We start from the raw sequence: 22,179 nt of genomic DNA, 5'->3' as shown, positions 1-22,179 counted from the left end.
CGCCACATGTCCCATTTGTTCCTATCCTTGTAACACCTAGCGCACGATAATTGAGTTAGGCTGGCTTCCATTGCTTCAAAAAAAGTGCTTCTATAGAACGTCTTCTTCTCTGCATCGGTAATGGCATTTAGCATATAAAGTGTCCTGTAAGCCTTCTGCTCTATATGTTGTTAAAAGCATTTTGTGCTAAATTGCTAGCGCAGCATGCATGTGATATTAAACAACACATGTGCGTAATATACACGCAGTTCGTTTGCCGTTATTTGTGCATTATCAACCATAAAATTAATGCCGTAATGCTTATTTGTATGCCCATTATGCTGCAATAATCTACTAGTTATCCGTTTCTTAGCATTTTATGTGTAGCTTTTCTGTGGTGAGCCCTATAGTTTGCATTGTTAATAGCATTTTGTCTATAAAGTTGCCTCACCCTTCAGCTTTCGCTCTTTTTAAATACATCGAGACAGTCAATGTGGCGCATCCAGCTAGCGCCATATTGGTGATTTATTTCCCTTTACTAGCGTTTCAGAAACATTTGTATATAAAGTTGTCTTTAACCCTTTTGCTCTATATGTTAGGAGCATGTTGTGCTAAATTGCTAGCACAGCATGCGTGTGGTATTAAAAAACACATGTGCGTAATGTGCACGCAGTTCATTTGTCGTTATCACACCATATTAAAAAACACGTGTGTAATGTGCACGCAGTTCATTTGCCGTTATCACACCATATTAAAAAACACATCTGGAAAGGGGCGACCACTCGGTCCCCCCGAACGTATGGCAGAGTACCACGATCCCCCCGGGAAGCCATTTTGGGCGGGAGGCGCGTCTCGGCTGGTATGCCCGAAGCGGCGTAGCCGGGGCGCGCTCTTTCCCGCCCTAGAGTGGGCTGGCCTAGACACTGACGCGGCTGGCCACGCCCTCGGGGCAGGCAGGGGCGGGTTTACGCCCGCCCTGAAGACGGATAAAAAGGGACGCGAGACCGGAAGACATCCTCTTGTTCCTGTGCTCTGAAGCTGCACCTCCTCGCTGCACGTGAGCTCGAGACGGAACGAGGAGCCAATTTTGAGCGTTGTAATCTTTTCTTTTGTCTTACAGATACTCGGTCGGAGAAATGCCCAAGAAAGGCGGGAAGAAAATGACGACCGAACAGATGGTACGGGTTCTCATGAAGGAGATGACAGAGCTGAAGAGGCGGGTGGCGGAGAGAGACGGGGAAGGGGGTCCGGAGCGTCCGTCGGCTGGAGCAGCCCCAGGAGGAAGAGCCAAGAGGCCTAAGAGGGGACCAGCTGAGGGAGACGCCCCGGTTCCCTGTACCCCGCTCGAAGCGCCAACCCCGGTACCAGTGGAGGGGAATCCGATTCCCGTAGTGGTCACGCCGGTGTCCAACAAGGATATGCCGCCCGAGCTGGCAGCACAACTTGCAGCGTGGTTGGGCGACAGTAGTGAGGGCGCCACGGCTGTCGAGGCCCAGGCGCTGATGAAGCAATTACGCGAGAAACGGGATGCAGCCAAGGCGTCCGCGCCGGTTGCAGTTGTTGACAAGCCACAAGGGACGATCGCGACCGCAGATGCAGCGTCCGGTGCAGGTAAGCGGCCATTGCCGATTGCGAGGGATGAGTCAGCACCCTCTCGTAGAGAAAGGTTGGGTCAACATGTGCCTTTGGCAATTAAGGAGAAGATTTGGGCGGGGGAGTACGTGAACATCTTCTCGTTGCTTGTTGATCATTATGAGGTGGAGCATGTTAAGAGTCAGAAAGATCTTATGCATCCGAGTGTTTGGCGCGCAAAAATGGCCGCCTTTAAAGTAAATGAGACTATCGGCAATTGGGGCAATGCATGGGGAATATTTACGTCAATCCTGGGGGAACGTAGGCCCGAGTTGCTTTCCGAGTTGCCGACCTATCAGTCAAGAATCATGGGGTACTCGACATCCCATCAGGGTAACCATTGGTTCTGCTACGATAATCTTTTTAGGAAAGCAAAAGAGCATAATAAAAGTTTAACCTGGGATTGTTATGATTCTTTGACATGGGATAAAATGAAGGAGTCGGGTATGTTGAACATGCCATTGGTAGGAAGTAATGTTGGTGAATCCTCCCGCCATCATGGGGGGACGCCCTTTCGGTCAGGTACGAGTACCGACGGTTACTCGAGACCTGCCGGCAATACAGGTAAACGGGGGTTCTGCTTCAATTTCAACAAAGGTAAATGTACCAGGCCCCAGGGATCGTGTAAATTTAAACATGAATGTAGTGGGTGCGGGTCGTCCCATCCTGAGTCCACGTGCAGAGCCAAAACGGGTGAAAACGGGGGGAGAGGAGGCGCCAAACAGGTCTAACATAGTCCGAGGGGCGCCTTTACCTACCCCGATAGATACCCTGGCGATGATTCCCTGGCTCAGTGATTACCCGGATCGTACTTCTGCTGGGGTGCTGCGGAACGGATTTTCGAACGGTTTCCGCATCCCGGTAGGGGACTTTCAGGGCGTAGAGAAGTGTAAAAATCAAATTTCCGTCCTGCAACATACGACCGTGGTTCAGGAAAAGATCCGGAAAGAGGTTACTCGGGGTCGGGTCGCCGGCCCATTTAGTGTACCCCCGGTGCAGAATTTTGTTTGTTCCCCTTTAGGGGTGGTCCCCAAGAAGGACCCGGGTGCGTTTCGTCTGATTCATAATTTATCAGCTCCACGTGGTCTCTCTGTAAACGATGCAATAGACCCAGAAGTGTGTTCGGTGCGGTACGCATCCTTCGATGAGGCCGTAGCCATTTTGAATCGCCTGGGGCCCGGGGCGCTGATGGCGAAATCAGATATCGAGTCAGCGTTCCGGTTGCTCCCGGTACACCCGGACGATCAGCGTCTCCTAGGTTTTATGTTCCAGGGTTCTTATTACATGGATAAGTGTATGCCGATGGGGTGCTCCATATCTTGTGCTTATTTTGAGAAGTTTAGTAGTTTTCTACAATGGGTCTTCACAAAGAAGACGGGTTTTCAACATGTAATGCATTACCTTGATGATTTTCTGTTCCTTGGGGCAGCCGGGGATCTCGAATGTGGCCGGGCCTTGGCCGAATTTTGTGTGTTAATGAAGCAGTTTGGTGTGCCATTGGCACCAGGTAAGACAGTGGGTCCTGCGACTTGCCTTGAGTTTCTGGGGATCGAGTTAGACTCCAGAGAAGGTTGTTTTCGTTTGCCACCTGACAAAGTGGGGAAGTTCAGGGCAGCCCTGCAAGTGTGTCTAAATGGTTCTAAAGTTACGCTGCATCAGTTACAGCAGCTGGTGGGACAGTTGAATTTTGCCCTGAGAGTTATACCGATGGCCCGCCCCTTTTCTCGCTCAATTGCCCAAGCTATGGTCGGCCTAAAGGAGGGCCATCATCGCACGAGACTTTCGGCTGAGGTCCGCCAGGACATGCGTATTTGGTTAACATTTCTGGCGGATTTCAATGGTCGAGTCATCTGGAACAAACCAGCCGTATCCTCTGAAGAGCTGGGGCTATGGACAGATGCAGCAGGTAGCATCGGTTTTGGAGCCATCTTCGGCACAAAATGGTCTGCCCAAAGGTGGCCGACATGGTGGTATGACAATGGTCTGACAAGTAATATTGCTTTCCTGGAACTTTTTCCAATTTTGGTGGCCCTGAGAACCTGGCCGGAAGGGTTCAGAGATCACTCTGTGGTATTTTGGTCCGACAATATGACCGTGGTCGAGTGCATCAATAGTCAGGCAGCACGATGTAAATTGATTTTAAGACTGCTCAAAGAGATTGTTTTACTGTGTATGCAACTGAATGTGCTGTTCAGAGCAAAACATGTCCCAGGGGTACTGAATCAGGCGGCTGATGCACTGTCTCGTTTCCATATGCAGGCTTTCTCGGGTTTCCTCCCCTCAGCGGACCCAGAGCCGGCACCCTTCCCCGAAGCTCTCTGGTCTCTCGGTGCTCCGAACTTCGTCACCTCGTGGGAGAGAGTCTAGCACCACGGACGAGGAAAGCATATGAAGGGGCGTTTAGGTCCTATTTAGCCTTTTTGGGGTCTGATAGAGAGAAGCTTTGGGGCCACGAGGAATGGGTAGTGGATTTTCTGATGTCCTTACGTAGGGCCGGGAAATCTGTAGCTACGGCCCAGAGGCATCGTGCTGCTATTTCTTTTGTTGCCAGGGCTCATAGTATCCAGGACCCGACTGCGTCTTTCGTTGTACAGAAAGCGCTGCGTGGGTGGCAACGCCTTGAGGGTCGCAGAGTAGATGAGAGGCGCCCGATAGGTTTGGATAGGTTGGCCCAGTTGTTGGCTACACTCCCTGCCACATGTTCATCTCATTTTGAGGCGGCATTGTTCCGAGCCGCTTTTACACTAGCATTTCACGGGGCAATGCGCGTAAGCGAACTGGTGGCAAGGAACAAACAGGATGTGGCGGGGGGTTTGTGCCAAGAACACGTTCAGATCAGAGGAGAGGCAATGACGGTCTCCTTTGTCAGGTCCAAGACCGATCAAGACGGGATGGGTGACTGCATAATCATACGCAGGATTCCCGGGTCCTCCATGTGCCCGGTAAGGTGTTTGGAGGATTACCTAGCACAAAGGGTGGCATCATGGGGGGGGACCTTGTTGAGACACGTGGACGCCACCCCGCTGACGAAGTTTCAGTTCCAGCGGGTGCTGGCGATGTCAATTGCCGCTGCGGGCTTGAACCCGGGCGAGTTTGGGACCCATTCCTTTCGGATAGGGGCTGCTACAGAAGCTACAGCCAGGGGTCTTAACGTTGAACAAGTAAAACGTGTGGGGCGTTGGTCCTCCAATTGTTATAAGAGGTATGTGCGGTTGCACATGTTGTAAAGCTGTAATGACGTACTCACGCCTCTTGTTTTTGTTTGGTTTTCAGTTGCGCAAGCCTACGAGGCGGGGCGGACTATGCAGTCGACCCAACACCGGGCCAGCGGTCAGACATCACCGGCTGTGAAAAAGGAGGTGTGGGTCGTGGGCCACTCATACGTGAGGCGTGCCGCGGACGTATTCAAAGCAGGTGACTTGATTCACGTAGCTGGGGAATACGGGTACAGGGTGTCCTTCTACGGAAGAGGCGGTCTCTGTATTGACCAGTTTCAAACATATTTTGAGGATTTGTTAGGGCGGACGAGGTCACCGCCGTCTATAGTCATAGTGCATTTAGGGGGCAATGATTTGGTCACCACCGGTAGACGACTTCTCCTCGAGGCAATGCTTTCCACAGTAAGTTGGTTGGCGAGGAGAGTTCCGGGGTGCAAAATTGCGTGGTCCCATATGATCCCACGAAAGGTGTGGCGGGGGGCTATTTCTATTCCTGCTTTGAATCAGTCTGTTAGAAAGCTTAACAACAAAATGAGTAGGTTGTTCCGTTCCGGGACATTGCATTCTATTTCGCATGGCTGTATTAATGATGACAGTATGTATTCGGGGGATGGTGTGCATTTGTCTCGGGTGGGGAATGAGTTACTCATAGGAGACTTCTTGGCATGGTTAAAAACGTTAAAACATGACCTTTAGGTAGGAGCTTTGTGGGGGGTCCGGATAGCCGGTCAACTATCCGGACCTGTGGCGGTAAGGTCATGATCGGTGAGCAGTAATTGGAAGATCCCTATGAGTGGGCGTCACCCAACACGGATGGGAGCGCTCGGGAGAGGTGGCCTTTGGCCCCTCAACGGTGAGGCGGTCCTGTCTAAGGAGAGGCCGCCGGAAGGAAAGGAAAGGCGGTCAAGGCCCCTTCCTGTGTAGGAGGGGTTACAGCCCCCTCCTGGGGAATTTCCCGGGGCCAGTGACGTCTGCGACGGCAGATGTGGTAAGTTGTGTGGGGTTTGGGGGGAGGTCTACGCTACCTTCTAGATACTCACACGAGTCCTCGAACGACCTTTAAGTGGCGTCGAGTTTATTGGGGCCCCCGTCAAGTCAAGGGAAATTGGTAGTTGCACTTGGGGTACGCCTCAGTGCTGTCGCCCCTCCCAAGGGGGGGGGTATTTCTGGTTAGGGATCTTGACACCGGTTACGACCTTGCCGTTGGCCCTTAAACGTTAGGATGTACAATTTCATTATTTCAAGAAAATGTTTTGTAGGTTGTTAGTTCGGCTAGGAGAACCTCTGTATTAGAGAGTCTGTTAAGGTTAGCCAAACATCGCAATGTGGTTATGAAATTGTACATTAATATGAAACTGTTTAACGTTTAAATTTTGTTTTAATAAATACGGCCGGGGAGGGTCACTCCCTCCCTATTCCAAAAACTTCAAGAACTGTTTCCGGTTTCCCTCCTTTGGGGATTGTGTTGAGAGGGGGTGGCGGGTATCTCAGCCATATGGAAAGGGGCGACCACTCGGTCCCCCCGAACGTATGGCAGAGTACCACGATCCCCCCGGGAAGCCATTTTGGGCGGGAGGCGCGTCTCGGCTGGTATGCCCGAAGCGGCGTAGCCGGGGCGCGCTCTTTCCCGCCCTAGAGTGGGCTGGCCTAGACACTGACGCGGCTGGCCACGCCCTCGGGGCAGGCAGGGGCGGGTTTACGCCCGCCCTGAAGACGGATAAAAAGGGACGCGAGACCGGAAGACATCCTCTTGTTCCTGTGCTCTGAAGCTGCACCTCCTCGCTGCACGTGAGCTCGAGACGGAACGAGGAGCCAATTTTGACCCACCCACCAGCCCCTGAGGACAGCCAGTTGTTTTAATAAATCGATAATTGTATTTTTATTTACAGGTTGTGGTATTATCATGTTGATATCGAGTGTGTAATAAAGTTGGTCGATTTTATGTATGCCTATGATTAAAGATATTCGGTTTTTAGTGTCCGTTTATAAGCATGCTTATTCTGGTCATAGTGGCCAATGTATTATTGGTAGTTGGTCGATTTTATGTATATTTTGTGATTAAAGATATTCGGTTTTTAGTGTCCGTTTATAAACATGCGTATTCTGGTCATAGTGGCCAATGTATTGTTGGTTTAGTTAGCATTGTCGTATTTATTTTGGTCGGGCGGTAAGGTCATGATCGGTGAGCAGTAATTGGAAGATCCCTATGAGTGGGCGTCACCCAACACGGATGGGAGCGCTCGGGAGAGGTGGCCTTTGGCCCCTCAACGGTGAGGCGGTCCTGTCTAAGGAGAGGCCGCCGGAAGGAAAGGAAAGGCGGTCAAGGCCCCTTCCTGTGTAGGAGGGGTTACAGCCCCCTCCTGGGGAATTTCCCGGGGCCAGTGACGTCTGCGACGGCAGATGTGGTAAGTTGTGTGGGGTTTGGGGGGAGGTCTACGCTACCTTCTAGATACTCACACGAGTCCTCGAACGACCTTTAAGTGGCGTCGAGTTTATTGGGGCCCCCGTCAAGTCAAGGGAAATTGGTAGTTGCACTTGGGGTACGCCTCAGTGCTGTCGCCCCTCCCAAGGGGGGGGTATTTCTGGTTAGGGATCTTGACACCGGTTACGACCTTGCCGTTGGCCCTTAAACGTTAGGATGTACAATTTCATTATTTCAAGAAAATGTTTTGTAGGTTGTTAGTTCGGCTAGGAGAACCTCTGTATTAGAGAGTCTGTTAAGGTTAGCCAAACATCGCAATGTGGTTATGAAATTGTACATTAATATGAAACTGTTTAACGTTTAAATTTTGTTTTAATAAATACGGCCGGGGAGGGTCACTCCCTCCCTATTCCAAAAACTTCAAGAACTGTTTCCGGTTTCCCTCCTTTGGGGATTGTGTTGAGAGGGGGTGGCGGGTATCTCAGCCATATGTGTAATGCGCACGCAGTTCATTTGCACTCCATCCATCCATCCCCGCACTCCATCCATCCATCCCTGCACTCCATCCATCCCCGCACTCCATCCATCCATCCCCGCACTCCTCCCATCCATCCATTCCCCCGACTCCATCCATCCCTTCCCGCCCCACACGCCATCCCTCCCTCGCCCCACACTCCATCCCTCCCCCGCCCCACGCTCCATCCCTCCCCCGCCCACACTCCATCCCTCGCCCACACTCCATCCCTCGCCAACACTCCATCCCTCGCCCACACTCCATCTCTCGCCCACACTCCATCCCTTGCCCTCTTGCCCTGCCTCTCTCTCGCCCTCCCTCTATCTATCTTTCGCCCTCCCTCTATCTATCTTTCGCCCTCCCTCTATCTTTCACCCTCCCTCTATCTATCTTTTGCCCTCCCTCTATCTTTCGCCCTCCCTCGATCTATCTTTCGCCCTCTATCTATCTATCTATCTATCTATCTATCTATCTATCTATCTATCTATCTATCTATCTATCGCCCTCACTATCCATCGCATCACCACAGCATCACTAACTTGCACCACAACATCACTATGCGCTACCAGAGCATCACTGAACACCACAGCATCACTCAGAGCCACCACAGCATCAATCTGTGTAACCATTCAACAACAACTGATTCAAATATGTTCTCTCAATGTTTCAAACTTTATTACAAATGTCACAAACATTTTTTAATATTACACTTCTGTTCTTGTATTTTCATCACAATAAAATAAACTAAACATAATCTTCCAAAAAGTTATTTGCAAAGGTTTAAGCTATTGCCATTATAAATTACAATAACTTTTATTTAAGTATTAAATATTGAAAAAAATACAACCCATTGTTATTTTTAATATTAATACATCTAAGTCATGTAAATACAATACATAGTGCATTACAAATGCTATAGGTGACAATTGCAAACGTTAACACTTTTGGCATTGTAAATGAAAAAGTTATTAATTTATCTATTTTCAAAACAAAAACATAAATAAAAAATTGTCATTTACAATACAAATACCTCTAACTTTACTAATGCGAGCCCTATTGCATCGCCAATGCTTGTTCTTGTTAGGCTTGCTAAATACAGGGTGGAGGGGGCATAGAGGGGCAGGTGAAGCAACACGAGTGGAAGTGCAGAGATTCTACAGTGCCATGCACCCTTACAGAGTGCATTGCACAAAGTAAAAATAAAAGTACCGGTAACAGCGGAAGGACACTGGTCGCAGATAGAAAGCTGTGCTAGGTCCATGCTCCATGGCAGGGACAGAAGCCTCGGAAAAAATGCAGGAGGAGATGAGCAGCAGGCAGGAAGTTGGATGTGTGACCAGTAAGAAGAAAGGAAATGAGTCACATGGAAGCCAACCAAAAGTAAGTATTGGTTATTCATGGGTTGGCTCTTAATCTATTTCAAAACTTTTTTTGTATTTAAAAAAAACAATAGCTTTCACTGACAGTGCATGCACAGTGTAGGCAAAACCCAAAAGGAGTGAATTTTAATTAATAACATTTTTAAAGTTTTAGGATAGAATAGTGTCAAGAAGCAGAAAACGTCACTTGGTTGCACTAGGCTGGGGAAAATCACAAGTTCAGGCCGATCACGATGGAAAGCAAGTCGGATACAAGGACTAGGTGAGTCCTGCTAAAGAGTTCCTTTCTGAAACTAAGCATGCAGAGTGCCGTTTGCTTTGGAGGGGCTGCAAGGAGGAGGTTGTTGGTGTGAGTAGCAGGTAGAGTGTTGCAGACGGTTGTTGCTGTAGCATGAAGAGTCAGTCATCACTGGAGCTTTGTGTTGGCTGATTGTCTTGAATAGTCCCTGCCAGTGCAAAGTGCAGATCTTGCTTTGTGGGTCGTCACCAATAGTCGAGATTAGCACGAAGAGTAGATTCCAGGGCAGCTAATTCTCGACATGAAGAGGTCAGTTTGCAGGCACGAGGAGCCCCAAACCTCTATCATCACCTTTTCTTCAGGAGGAGTAATTACTTATGCTAGCTGGGGCACCTCTTGGAGATCAGGATTAACTCCAGCAGAGACCAGCAGCAGGGCTCAGGCAGGTGAAGTTGGTTCTGGTCAGCGGGGCTGTTGCAGGGAGCCCTCTGGAAACTTTTTGTGTCTGTTTTGTGTTGCTCACACAGGAGGTTAGCCAACTGACCTTTGGAGTCACTCTGGGTAACCTGGGTTCAAGACCAACAGCCCAATCTTCGTTCAGTCTGCAGGGCAGTCCCTCTTCATCAGCACAGAAGGTAAGTTCTCCTTCACATTCTTCAACACATCCAGAGTGTTCTGATGAGAGACACTGAAGATGTCACATTTATACCTGATGCCTAGATTTGGGTGGGGGAATTCCATGACCTAGTCCCAAAACTAGGTGTGGACAGTTCTTCCCCTGGGTTTTGCTCCCAGCTGTCTATGATGACAAATGCAAGGGCAGGTCTGGTGTCAGGTTCTTTTGTGTGTGTTGCAGGACCCTTCCTTTGAAGTTTAATCATGGCAGGGCAGAGCGCAACCCCAGGAAGTTGGGATATGAGTAGGAGAGAGAAGGATTTGGAGCAAATTGGAGGAATATGTGTAGGGTAACAGGTTTTTCGAAGGTTGGGAGTTACGATGACTCTTATGTTCACAGTATATTGAGGATAAACACAGTTTTGGGGGGAGCAGGAGGGTACATGGGACAGGAAGTTCTATCAGTTGAATTATGCTCATTTTGGTTGGGGACACGGAGGGGATTATGGGTTTCTTCCAATGATCGTTTTTTTACATTTGAATAGTGCTCTTTATGAAATGTGTGGTAAAACTGTTCATTATATTTGTTTTAGTAACCCTTGACGAAGAGCCAAGAAGGCTCGAAATGCATTGGGTATTTCCACAACGGGTCAAGTTCAAACTGCGATTGATTTGCGCGTACCACTGTACGAAGCCTGGAATGGCATGCAACTGGTATTGGAAGAGTTAAATAAAGATTCCAGATTCAATTATACTGTCTCCGCTGTGATGAAGAGAAAGAGTGTACGGATTTAACATTGGACTTTCATAAAACTATGTTTGTAAGAGTTTACATTGGAGTACTTAGACTTATGAAATACATTTGGGGGATTGATTCCCACGTTTTGCAGTGCGACAGTGAGGGCGCGAGAGGAGTGCTCTTTCCTGAAAACTCATGCATTGACTGTGGTTTAGGGTGATCCACGGACACTGGACGCACGCATCTACAAACAAGATTTTGAATTTGGTATACAAGAAAGGGAAGGAGTGCACCCTCCACTACTAATTTTCTTACTTTGCAATTCATCGCCTCACGGAGCGGATGCACCCTAATGACACAAGGAATGTTTGTTAAACGTGAAACGGAATGCAACATGAATTTGTCACTGTGGAGACAAAAGAAACGGAGTTGAGCCAACTGACATTTTCAGACAATTATTATGAACAGTTACGGTTACCATATGAGACTGACACAATTGGGAGTTTGATATTTTCATGGTCTTATTATTTTTTTCGGGGAGCAGATTGAATAATTGGTAACACATGCACACGTATTTTTTAGGAAATGTAACACTTTCTTTGAATATTGTTTTATTATTGAGCATATTCAAAATATTATTATCACAGAGTGTCATGGGTCATATAATTCATGGGAAAGGGTGGTGTTTGATGTAAGGGATTGGTTCGGTTATATGCTAATGATTCAGAGGACAAGGAATGTGGGGTTTTGAATCTTGAGGGAGGGGGGTGCATTATGGGAGTGAGGGGATTTTGGTGGAGTTAGGTTGGAATTGGATTGCAGCTGTGGGAAAACAGTCATGTGGCTACGCGCAGTGCGTAAACTTAAGAGCGAGAGTGAGCGCTAGTCAGACTATCAGCCGGGAAGAAGGAGGGAGTATCAAATGTATGGAGAATAGCACGAGGGGCTGAGCGCTGATGGTGACTGTTTTTTGAGAAGGTACAAAAGAGGGATATGGGGAAGATGGGATATGAGTAGGAGAGAGAAGGATTTGGAGCAAATGGGAGGAATATGGGTAGGGTAACGGGTTTTTCGAAGTTTGGGAGTTACGATGACTCTTATGTTCACAGTATATTGAGGATAAACACAGTTTTGGGGGGAGCAGGAGGGTACATGGGACAGGAAGTTCTATCAATTGAATTATGCTCATTTTGGTTGGGGACACGGAGGGGATTATGGGTTTCTTCCAATGATGGTTTTTTACATTTGAATAGTGCTCTTTATGAAATGTGTGGTAAAACTGTTCATTATATTTGTTTTAGTAACCCTTGACGAATAGTCAAGAAGGCTCGAAATGCATTGGGTATTTCCACAACGGGTCAACTTCAAATTACGATTGATTTGCGGGTACCACTGTATGAAGCCTGGAATGGCATGCAACTGGTATTGGAAGAGTTAAATAAAGATTGCATATTCAATTATACTGTCTCCGCTGTAATGAAGAGAAAGAGTGTACGGATTTAACATTGGACTTTCATAAAACTATGTTTGTAAGAGTTTACATTGGAGTACTTGGACTTATGAAATACATTTGGGGGATTGATTCCCACCTTTTGCAGTGCGACAGTGAGGGCGCGAGAGGAGTGCTCTTTCCTGAAAACTTTCTGATAGAGGCATTTTCAGAATAGTGACCTAAAATCTGACTTTGCCATTAAAGAGGATTTTAAATTGCAATTCATTTGAGTGTAGAGTATCTTAATCTGGTCTCAAAATGAAGTTAGCACTCATTAAGTGTAATAAGGTAACCCAGTGTTAGTCTATGGGAGAAATAGCCTGAAAAGCTACAATAGTAGGTTTTCGCTGTCAGGACTACACAAGTCCTACTTTTTAAGTACCATGCTCTCTGCCCTGTAAGCTTTCAGGGCCTACATTAGTGGTGACTTATAAGTATCAAAAAGTTAGATTTAAGCCTGGTGAAAAGTTTATTTTGCCAGGTCAAAATGACAGTTGCAAGATTGCACTGCAGGCTGAGAATTTCTTTTATAGCTACTTTACTGTATGGAACAAAAAATGCTACAGCCCACTAGTAGCATTTAATTTACAGGCCCTGGATACTCCTAGTACTGTATACTAGGGGCTTATAAGTATATTACATTTACCAATCAGGTGTAGACCAATTTAACTATTTTTTCAAGAGAGAACACAAGCACCATGCCACTGGTTAGCAGGGAAAAAGTAGAGTCCTAAAAGGCAAAATTATGAGGTGACCCTGGAAAAAGGCCCAGGTTCAACATGACCCACCCCCTTCCAGCCAAAAGCTAGGGTTGACTAATAAAAACCTTGATGGGCTTCTCTGATCTGGCGATAGAACGTGGACAATGGCCCTCTTCTGATGATGCACTGGTCAGTTCTATGCCCTTCTAAACCTAAGTGGATCAGCACTCCCCTCAGCCTCGGGGCTCCTACTTCAGTAGGTGGCATAATCAATGCTTTAGACCACTAGTATCAATTAATTTACTGGCCCTGGGTACATTTAGGACAATATACTAGAGACCTATATGAAAATAAATGTTTAGGCTAACCTTGCCATGATTTCAAGGGCAAGCACACACACTTTACCACTGGTTAGCAGGGAAAAAGTGCACAGAGCACTAAAAAGCCACCAAAACAGGTTCAGCATAGGAAGGCAGAAATCGGGTGATCCTGCAGAATGGGCCAGCTCCATCAGGGGCCTAAATCTAGTCATTTCCTTCCTCATGTGCACCCCTTTTAAAGCGATGCAAAGTTAACTACTGTGTCTGTTAACATTAAAAGTAGTGGGCTTCATTGACAAAATAAATTGTGCGGCTCCAAAGCCAATTTGCTGCTCTGCTGCTCTGAGCGGCGTCATTTTAAAAGCACAGGGGGTGCACGTATTAACAACAATTCAACGCATCCGTGTGCTTTTCTCCGGCACTGCCTTACAATTGGCTGCCATGCCCAGTGCAGGCACCCTTGTGTCATGTTGCAAGGGTTCCTGTGTTGCAGAGATGATTATTTTTGTGTCGGAAGGGACAAAAACAATAATTGATCTATGGGTGCTGCAGTATTCAGCTCGCATAGAAAGAGGGGAAAACGAGGAGAAATAAAACGTATTTCTCATTATTGCATCAGTTGCCCCAGGGGAGGCGTAGGATTCTGATGCATTACCAGCTTTATAAATCTGGGAATGTATCAGGTTCCATAAATTTTGCTTGGGAACATCCACAGCAACACCCATAGAACGTTCTTTTCACGCAGAGTAATGTATGAAAGGAGCCCATACTCAAAAGGCCATGAAAAGTCATGCAGGATGACTTTGTGTTTTGTAAATAAGGGCAGGCACACTGCACCAGTGGTGCATCAAAAATAGTGCTGCAGCAGCTGCACAATGGCCTTGTAAATGAGGCCTTGGAGCTTCAGCCACTCTCAGTCCACCTGCCTTACACACAATTGTTACATTCTGTATTATAGTTCTATATTGCTCTTTTAATGTATGCTGCCCTTTTAATTGGTGTGTGTACATTCAATCTGTGGCACATGCACTGCTGTTGTGGTGACATCACTTGGAATGTGCTTGAGGCATTCTCTATCTGGACCTGAGCTGTTACAGATGTACTGTGCTCCAAGGAATAAACTGGGTTTTCTACATTTCTATTTTTTCCTGTATTTGAGGAACTTTACATTGGTGACGAGAGAAACCTGTACCTGCTACACTCTGGAGCACAGGAGCGGTACTATCTTGGATTATTTTTTTTTTAAAAGATGAGTTTTTTTTTTTACTGCATTTTCCTGTAATTTTGCCTATTTCAATTTTGAAGACTACTGTTTTATTTTCGGACCACTTGGCATTTTCTACTCTCTCCTGGACTTTAAATTGCTGTGTACCGAAGATTTACAAATTTGCTTTGTTTGAACTTTGTGTGAATTGTAAGAAGAAGACCTCACCGGAATTGAAGATCTCCTCATTTCACTGGTTATTCTGGATTTATAACTGTGAAAGGTGCAGTGCTTCGTGATCATGATTACAACGATCTCCATTGGAAAGACGCACTGGTGCGGGACTTTGTGATCGTGATTACAACGATCTCCATTTGAAAGACGCGCTGATGCGGTTGAAGCGCGATAAAACTTGGTCTTCGAGGGGAGGAAGCATCAAGAAACAAGCAGCATTTTGTTGTCATCGCATTAACGTCAATGTCATCACGTGACGCTTGCGTGATGATGAAGTGACGTTAGCGGCCATTTTGGATAAGCATTATTTACTTGAAGATACTCCGATACTGGAGTGCGTTCTTTGTTTCCTCAATTGAAGTCTTCCGCCGATGCGCACGGCTGCGCATTGGATTTTAATGTGCTTTTATTATTTAGCAATTGAGGTAAGGAATGGCTACTAGGGATTTTGTTCATCTGTTAATTTTTTGAGACTTGTGAGTTAGTTATCAAGAATCTAACTCTAGTGTATCCCTAGGATAACAGTAAACGCTCTTGTATACTTGAAACAGTCAATGACAAGCAAAAGAGTAAGAAAAAGGAGAAGGGAAAGAAGCACACGGAAATGTGATTTTATATTGAAAAAGTATTGTATTGAATAAATCAAAGAATTAAAAAGCGGGGATATAGGGAACAAATCAATTTCAGCAAAAGAAAATTATGGACAGAACTATGTACAAATCAGAACATCAGTTCATAACAACTCATCAGCTCCTTCGATTGTCGAAAGATAACCAAGTCCAATCATGTACGATGGTTAATTCTTTGTGCAAAGGAAATTCTTTGGAGTTGATGATAGGGTCGACGTTTCCGTCTTGGTTGCTGGAGTCTATAAGACCATCATCAGGACTGTAACGTTTTTGCAAAAGATGCCCCCTAAGTAAAAACAATGTATTAAAATTACTTAATGTGCCAACTACATTAAATGGTCACATTTACATAAAAAAACTAAACAATAAACAAATCACCAAAAGAGCGTGTGCTTCACATCCTAAAGATGTGACTTTAAAATATTAACATTCCCATTTGAATATAACAGATATTCTAAACTAATCATTATCTAATCATCATCATCATAAAAAACGTTATTTCGATTCATAACAGAATCATAAAAGTATGCAGATTTAAACATTTCAACATAGATATCTACATATATTTAATTTATCAACCACAATTTCTCGACATTTAGTCCAACATAATAATTACAGTCCATCATGGAGGTTACAAGAAGCCCATATAAAATAATAAAGTGCTATCTAATCAATTCTAAGTGTACACATACTTTCAGAAGGTTAATCAGGTGGAATTAAAATACGGTTACATTATTTGCTAAGTGGCTCATAATCAATTCAACAAATCATCACTGTTCTTAAGTTGCATGAAACTCGGTGTAATCAGTATTCGTTACACCATTATATAATCAATTCTAAATGTACACATACTTTCAGAAGGTTAATCAGGTGGAATTAAAAAACGGTTACATTATTTGCTAAATAGCTCATAATCAATTCAACAAATCATCACTGTTCTTAAGTTGCATGAAACTCTGTGTCATCAGTATTCGTTACCCCATACAGATGGAGACAATGCACTTACTGAGCACTTGAAAGGAAGTTGTTCAAAAAGACGAGAATTTGAGAGTAGCTCACTGAAGGCTCTGATCTAAAACAGCCAAGAGCGACTAGTTAGTTACATCTCGTGACACTCATCTGAAAGAGTCATTGATAAGTTCTGGTCATACCTTAATTGATTGACAGTTAGCACGGATCTGTGGTATCCGGATTAAATCAAATAGCGCTCAAAAACGCAGGATACATACGAGTTGTGTCATGCTTCTAACACCAGCGCTCATATTCTGAGAAGTATACCTTTACTCATTTATCTGATTTGGCTGCCGTCAAATTCATTTTCCACACTTATTTAAATATGCCTTTAAGAGGCATTTTCCAATTATGATAAGAAGCTCTTTGTCAAAATTCTGGAATCAGCTCAGTGGACAGTTGGGAATAGATTTGGCCTTGTCTTCTGCATTTCATCCCCAAACCGACGGCCAAACAAAAAAATTGAATCAATATTTAGAATAAAGTTTGCGCTGTTTGACAACCACTTTGTTCTCCAATTGGGATGAGGCATTTCCCATGGCGGAGTTTGCATATAATAACTCTGTACATTCAGCCTTGGGATGTTCCCCCTTCTATTTCCTTACTGGTCAACATCCCCGAACCCTGCCAATAATTCTGCCTGAAAACCTCAAAACATGCCTGCTGTTTCAGAGAGGTTAGCTAGTTTGTTAGCTTTTCAGGAACAGGTTAAAAAATCATTAGCCAAACAAAAAGAAAAGATGAAAGAGTCTTCTGACCGCCATAGAATACCAGCTCCAATATATAACCCAGGAGTTTTAGTTTGGTTGTCAACACGAAATATCCAATTAGAAGGACCAAGAAAATTAAAACCTCGCTTCATTGGTCCATTCCCAGTAGAAAAGATAATCAATCCAGTTTCAGTAAAGTTAGTTCTCCCTCAACACTATTCAATCCATCCTGTGTTTCATGTGTCCCTAATTAAACCCGTCCACCCAAACACAAGACCTGATGATCCCCCTCCTCCAGTAGTAGTAGGAGGCCATGTGGAATATTAGGTAAAGAAAATCTTGAATTCAAAAAGAATTAGAGGGCGCCTTTATTATCTAATTGATTGGAAAGGTTATGCACCTTCAGAAAGATCCTGGGAGCCCGAAGCTAATATTCACGCTCCTCGGTTAATTCGAGCATTCCATGCCCTTAATCCCAACAAACCCCGACCTGTTAGGAGGCCTTTGGGGGGGGGGGAACTGTCATGAGTACATGATGCTTGTCTAGAATTACATTCAAATGTTCATTAATTGCATCACTGAATATTGTAAAACAACTTTGCTGTTAAAACAAATGTTCTTCGGTATTTGGTTTAGGCTATGCTTGTTTGTAGACTTGTGGGTTTGGCAGCGCTAGCTCAGTCATCTTTATTATTCATTCACGTGTTTAACGAATTCAGCCGTACACGTGAAGGGAAAAGAGCACAAGCCCAGAGAGACTATAAAAGGCTCATCTCCACGTACAGAGACGCTTCGCTTCAAGTTGCGGCGGCGTCATCACAAGCGTTCCAGTCTTCGAGTGCCCAGCCTTCCAGAACAAACCTCAGCCTCCTCCTCTCTCTCCGTCTCCGGTAATACCCTCCCCTGTGTCCTTAGCTTTTCCCTTCCCTCGTCCTCTCCTTTGTTCCTTACCTTTGAATACTCCCGTCCGGACCTGCTTGCTCACTCCGTAGGTTCTTGTTCTTCCTGTCTTCGCGACTTCCACCGGAGGCTTTCAGTTGCCGAACACTGCAAGGGCAATTCCTGTGCTCTTCGTTCCTGGACTTCCGGAAACCTAGAAACAACAGAAACAAAAGTAAGACTATTTATGCTTTTTTAAAAGACTCGCTCAGAAAACTGAAAAGCATTTCTAAATGTAAAAGCCATAATAGAACTTCTGCGCTCAAGTTCAACAGATCGAACGTAAAGGACTCCAATCTTCGCACTCAGAATATCGTGTGAAAGACTTTGTTTATTTTAAGGAAAAGTCGAGTTTGTTAAGCAGTGACTTTAACTGCAACCGTGATTATTGCTCAGATACAATCTTGACAATTTGATATGCTGTAACTATTTGCAGTGACTATAACTGTACATCTGATGGATTCAGGCCTATAGAGTTAAAAGACTTATAGCTAGAATTGTATGCTGTATTCTTTTTCTATATTTATCTGATTACAGAATCCAATAACAGCATTTAAAGAATATTTGTAAGGTAAGACAAACTCTATGAGTTTGTGGTGTGTTTTGACGTTCTTTTTCACTAACACAACAACTAATCAGTTCTGATTTCTCTGATAATTTCGTTTCTTCATATTGTGATAATTGTATTTGTTTTGTCAAGGCGCAAAGACTGAATCTGCATCGCCTAACAAATATCGAAGTGTAGGAAGGGCTCAATAAGCATATGGTATGTACATTTGAACTATTGATGTATATGATGAGTAAATGGAAACAGTTTTAGATATTTGAACATCATTGTCATACTTTTGGTTAAACAGTGAAGGTGTTATTTGTCACAACCTCGAGGAGACCTGAACACTTCAAAGAGAAACCTTGACTGACGTCTCTAGAAGAGATCCAGTGTTTTGTTTGTTTCTCTGTCCACTTCCCCTTTCCCTTGGGGTCTATTCAGTTGTACCAAGTGCTGATACCTTGGTCTATTGATTAGATTCCGGAGGAGTTGGGAGCAAGCATCATCAAGAAGGAAACAACTGGAACCTTGTGGTCAAACGCCTAACAGCACATGCCCAGTAAAGCTTACAGCTGTTCCTAACTTGTAACTGTCAAGATGTGCCCACCAGAATTAGCTTACTGTCAGCCCTTCCCACTTGTTGCTAGCACACTCTCTGTATGACCTTATATGTATTTGAAACCAACACTCTGTGCCTTGTACCACCTTCATTTCAGCCCCTGTGAGGGTATAAAAGGACTAAGCTCCTTCTAGTCAGTGTGCTACTTCATACACTACCGAAGGGTTTTGTATGGTTGTGGTTCCACCTCATGAGGTTTAATAAATACTTTGTTTTCTATTCAAGTTTCTGTGCCAACTTCTTACTATTGGTCTAAGGACTCTGAGCAAAGAAGGGCAAATCCCTTGCACTAGCGGGCCTTGCTGAGGCTTGCTACGACAAATTGGCGCTCCAATGTGGTGCTCATCGGCGACTCGGATGCCCGAAGGACTGGTCGCGATGAAGGATTGGAACCTCGCTTTGGACGCGATCGCTGCCTGAGTAGACCCGAGTCTTGGCACCCACGGCTTTTTACCTTTCTTTCTGATCTGACCACCCAGGTGGCGCCGGTCCTCGACTGAGATCTCTTCTGTTGATTCGCCGTGCAGTGACCGTTTGGTAGATTTGAGAACTTGGCAGTAGGAACCTCGACACCATTTGATTGGTAAGAGCCGTTTTACGGCATTTGTTGTAAGTTTGAAGCCTTGGATTGGTAAGGTAGTTTAGAAACACTTACTGTGGCATTTGTATTGGCCAAATATTGAACTCGTCCTATGATTATGAACATATATATGTGTTACAATACTTATAGGCAGGTAATGAGGAGATTTTTCTCTACTTCTAAGAATATTTAAACGGCGCAACGTACGAAGAGTACTTTAAGCGTTACTTTGATTATAATACTGCATATTTTGCACTATTTTTGGCATGCCTGTTTCTAGCACACTTCGTAAGATGTGTTGCTTTTTTAGTGGTACCAATTTAAAACTCGATGAAAGACAACCGGCCCCCCGCCCCCGGAGGGGACGCCGAATACGGATATGTATAATAAATATGGTATTTTGTCCATAATGTACAGCACACTGTGGAATAAATACACTTGCAAGGATCCTGAGTTGTATTGGCCTATACATGGGTTGTTTGATTTGCGAAAGATTCAGTATGTGGAGCAACGGATGTTCAAGTGAAAGGATAGGCAAGATATGTTTGACTGTGTGCGAAAGTAGGAGAAAGAAGTGCGTGAGCGAATGACGAGTCAACAGGCCTTCATTGAAAAAGAACAGCGTAAAAGTGTGCATGCAAAAGCATTATAAATGAAAGATAAAGAGATTAAAGAAATTAAAGAAAGGGAAGATAAGGAGCGTCAGTTACAGGTAAATGGCCAATACGCTATTTGTAGGCCTCTTTATCCTATCCTTAATAAACCTCAAGATGATTTCTTGTTATTAGAGCGTTCTCCACCTCCGTATATTTTCCCTTGTGCTCCTAACGAGTCAGATGAGGACTCTCCTACAGATCAGGATAAAGCCCGAGACACTCACTCAATGTTAATTACCGAACGTTCCTCTGAGAGTAGATCTGCGGCGCGAAAAGCCGTTCGTGGTACTCTCACTGCTTCTGAACTTCTAGATACTATTATGAATTGGTCGGAGAAGGAACAAAACCATTTTACCGAGATATTGGCTACAGAGGTTGTTGAGCGATTTAGGAAACATTCGGTAGATCTAGAGCCAGATGATATAGCAGCTGATTGTAAGCAATTACGAGAAGGTTCTTTTGTCTTTTCCCAGGTGGCTGACACGATCAGACGCCTGTTTAAACTACGTGATGAGGCAGTCCGTTTGCGGGAGGAGAAAAAGGCAGCCGACACAGCTGCACAAACATCTCGAGTCAACATGGCACGAGCTCCGACGCTCGAAACAGATAAGAATATTGTAAATGTGAAACCCATGCGGGAACCAGCGCCTTTATATGTTCCTCCTAAAGGAGCGGGTACGAGTGATGATGAGACTTCTGCCGACGCGAAAGGGTATTTTATTTATAATTGGGTTTACACTCCATTGAATAGAGCAGATGTCATGGCTCTTAAAAATGCATTGCCTGATCCACGAAAGAATCCGACAGCCTTTTATGAAGAAATTGAGGGTGCCATTAGTTCTTGTGCAATGACTGTGTCTGACATTGGTTTGTTTTTTGGGTTAATATTACCGCCTGATATGTGGAGAACTGTGCGTAAAGTCGATGATCGTGCGGTATTTGGAGCATTGTGGTCAGATATAGAACAATTAGATAAAGATAGGAGACCTGCACAAAAACCATGTCAGCATTGGACTATGTTAGCGTCTTGTAAGCAAAAGATAGATGAATTAGTTTCAGACTTCTTCACACGCTTTGAAGAAGCATTTCACGATTTTAGTGGTCAGACATTGACAGGTGATACAGGTAGGCATCTGTTTGTCTATAAATATGTCACAAACCTTTTGCCAGAAATAGCTAGTCGCCTAAAGGCGAGTGAAAGTTCATGGACAACCCCCTCTCCGGTTTCTCTCTTTACTATGGCTCAGTATTATGAACGACAAGAATTAGAAGCTAAAGGTAAAGAGGATAAAAAATCGAAAGAGTTAAAAACAAAGGTTATGATGGCTCAAGCTTATGGCCCACCTTCTAGAGGTAATAATAGAGGAGGACGTGGATCTTATGGTTCGTCTTTTCCTCCCTATCCTCGTGTAGATGTGTCTATTGATCAGTGTGCATATTGTAGAAAATTCGGACATTGGATTTCTAATTGTCCAGTGCTACGTGCTCAGCAGAGTTCACGTGGTCGGGGACAAGTGAGAAATCGGTCAGGATATACAGAACCTAGAGGAAATACAAATGATCGTGCTAGGTTTGATGCTAATACATGTGGACAAGAGGGATATAATACGTTTGACAGATGGAACCAATATCAAATGTCCGACTATGAGCCGTCTAATTTGCAAGATTCTGCTTATGCATAGGATTGCCTAGGATGGGGTAAGGAATCAGTTGAAGTTCCAGTAGATCAGAAGGGCCCGAATGTTACAGCACATGTTTTGGGTATTACTGATCAGTTTCTGGTTGATACAGGAGCTAC

The sequence above is a fragment of the Lissotriton vulgaris genome, chromosome 4_1 (genome assembly GCF_964263255.1).
Source record: "Lissotriton vulgaris chromosome 4_1, aLisVul1.2, whole genome shotgun sequence".
In the NCBI taxonomy this organism is placed as follows: Eukaryota; Metazoa; Chordata; class Amphibia; order Caudata; family Salamandridae; genus Lissotriton; species Lissotriton vulgaris.
This window is presented reverse-complemented; position numbering follows the sequence as displayed.